General features: G+C 46.1%; 1 pseudogene; it reads right to left on the bottom strand.

Moving 5' to 3' along the window:
• Positions 1-1,835: 1,835 nt before the first annotated feature.
• Positions 1,836-2,426, bottom strand: LOC143606179 (putative mitochondrial protein AtMg00860 pseudogene; annotated as a pseudogene).
• Between the last annotated feature and the right edge of the window lie 725 nt (positions 2,427-3,151).

The raw sequence follows: 3,151 nt of genomic DNA, 5'->3' as shown, positions 1-3,151 counted from the left end.
CAAGACTCCTTCCTTAACCAACTTCTTGACCTCAAGAAGTGAGCTACTTAAAATCTGGAAACCGCAACCTCATGTCATCCAAGAATTCCCACGTAGCATCTTGCGAACTCTGATCCTCCCACTGCACCAATACCTTCATGGCTGCCCGGTTACCCCTCTTTACCAAATTACGATCCAAAACCGCTTGCGGGCGTAGCAAAAAATGAGCCTCTGTCGGTAGCGGCACCACTTTAGATGGCGATTCCCCAGCCCCCTTTAACAATGAAACATGAAATACCGGGTGGATTTGAGCCTCCCCTGGTAAGTCCAAACGGTAGGCGACACTACCCACTTTCTCCAACACAAGGAACGGCCCGAAGTACTTGGGCGTGAGCTTCGAATATTTATGCACCCGTAAGGATTTCTGCATGTATGGTTGTAGTTTCAAGTAAACCCATGTTCCAAGTTCAAAAACTCGCTCCAACCTAGGCTTGTCAGCCTGTTGTTTCATACGGTTTTGAGCCTTGAGCAGTTAACATTTCAACACCTTGACAGCCGCTTCTCGATCTTGCATCAACTCGTCAGCATCTCGATCATTGACATCCCGAGCAATGTATGGAATATGGAGTGGGGGTCGGTACCCGTATAGTGCCTCAAAAGGTAATTTCCCCAATGATGAATGAAACGTGGTATTATACCACCATTCCGCCAATGACACCAATTTGACCCATGTGTGAGGTCTCTCCATTACCATGCAACGTAAATACCCTTCCAAACAACGATTAACCACCTCCGTCTGTCTGATTCCGGGTGGTAGGCTGTAGACAAGTTAGCCGCTATATCCTGAAGATTTAGAAACTCCTTCCAAAACGAGCTGAGAAAAATCGGATCGCGATCTGAAACAATTGACTTGGGACAACCGTGAAGCTTGAACACATGATCTAGGAAAACTTGAGCCACCTCCTTAGCCGAAAATGGATGGCCTAACACCATGAAATGGACCGTATTTAGTGAGTCGGTCTACCACCACCAAAATCGCATCCTTACCCTTCACCTTCGGTAAACCCCCAATGAAGTTCATCGATATGCTTCGAATACATTGTCAGGAATTGGTAATGGTTGCAACAACCCGGGTGAGGCGATCGTTTCGTGTTTTGCCCTCATGCACACGTCACAAACCCGTAGTACCCGACGAACAACCTTCGTTATTCCCTTCCAAAAAAACATACCTTTCACCCATTGCACTGTTGCTCGCACCCCCAAATGACCCCCAATGGCCGACTCGTGACAGATTCGTACGATGTTCTCCCGTAATTTCGAGTCAGCCCCTACCACCATGCGATCTCCCTTTGACAACCATTTCCCATTCCATTTAAATCTAGGCATTACCTCATCATCTTTCAATCTTTGAATAACGTTTTTTACTTCAACATCACCCTCTTGACTTGCAATAACTTGCTGTAGCAATATCGGCTCTAGCTGTGAGACCGCCATGGTAAAGAGTGACCTGCTTTCGACCCGAGATAAGGCGTCGGCCGCTACGTTTTCACGCCCCTTTTTGTACTCTATGCAGTAATCGTAACCCATCAACTTGGACAACCATTTATGTTGGAACGGAGTGGTTACCTTTTGATCGAAGAGATGTTTCAAACTCCTTTGACCAGTTTGGATAATAAACGGGCCCGTAACCAAATAGTAGTGCCATTGTTTAACTGCTACCATGATGGATAAAAGCTCCTTCTCGTAAACTGACATGGCATTTTGTTTTGGAGAGAGGGACCGACTCAAAAACGTGATCGGGTAGCGTTCCTGCATCAAGACTGCACCTATACCTCCTGCCGAGGCGTCCGTTTCGATCATAAACTGCTTCTTCGGGTCGGTAGTGCCAAAACTGGGGCTGCCAGCAAAGCCCCCTTGAGTCGGTCGAATGCGTCCTGGGCTTTTTCACTCCATTGGAACGCGTCTTTCTTGAGGAGATCGGTAAGTGGCCTAGCGATCATGCCAAATGACCGAATAAAACGTCTATAGTACCCCGCTAAACCCATAAAACCCCTGAGTTGCTTGACGGTTTTGGGCACGGGCCATTTCTGGACCGCCTCGATTTTAGATGGATCTGTTTTGACCCCTTCACTGGAGATGATGTGACCCAAGTACTCCACCGCTCGACCCCCAAACACACACTTAGATTTTCTTGCAAAAAATTTATTTCTCTTCATGATTGTGAGAACCTGTTTCAAATGTTTCATATGATGATCCTCATCCCTGCTATAAATTAAAATGTCATCAAAAAAGACTAACACCCCTTTCCTCAACATCGGTCGGAACACGTGGTTCATAAGAGCTTGGAAAGTCGCTTGGGCGTTCGTGAGGCCGAATGGCATGACGAGGAACCCGTAATGTCCCTCATGGGTTCGGAAAGCGGTTTTGTGAACATCTTCCGGTGCCATACGTACTTGGTGATACCCGGAACGTAAGTCTAGTTTGGAAAAATACGTAGCACCTCCCAACTCATCCAACAATTCTTCGATTAAGGGGATAGGGAATTTGTCCTTAACTGTGGTTTCGTTGAGGCGACGATAATCCATACACATGTACCACTAACCGTCTTTCTTCTTGACCAAAACTACTGGTGCAGCAAACGAACTTTGGCTGTTACTGATAATTCCCGCATCTAGTAATTCTCGAGTCGTTTTTTCTATCACATCTTTATGTATCTCCGGGTATCTATAAGGTCGCTGACTAACGGGATGAGTACCCTCCTTAAGAGCGATACGGTGGTCAAATGGTCATGATGGGGGAAGGCCAACCGGGGGCTGAAATACCTCTTCATAAGCTTTTAGTAGTGCTGCCCAAGGAGATTCCTTGGCCTGCCCTTCCTGATCGACTAACACACGTGATGGGTAGGCCCGGTCTGTTTCCTCATTAGCTAATTGTAGGCTAAAAATCTGGACACCACCACCTTTTGCATGCTTTTGTAGTGACCCTTCCATTTTTTCCACTGTACACAATGAAACCTTATTGTTTTGTAGGCCCCTCAACTCATATTGCTTACCCTCAAACTCAAACCTCATACTCATTTTCTGAAAGTTCCATAAAATATCTTGTAGGGGCAAGAGCCATTGTACTCCTAAGATCATATCATAATCTCCCAATGTAATCAGTAATACTTCAG

The sequence above is a fragment of the Bidens hawaiensis genome, unplaced genomic scaffold (assembly GCF_021521415.1).
Source record: "Bidens hawaiensis isolate Kalapana, Puna unplaced genomic scaffold, B.hawaiensis_p1.1 tig00073403_1, whole genome shotgun sequence".
NCBI lineage: Eukaryota > Viridiplantae > Streptophyta > Magnoliopsida > Asterales > Asteraceae > Bidens > Bidens hawaiensis.
This window is presented reverse-complemented; position numbering and strand designations above follow the sequence as displayed.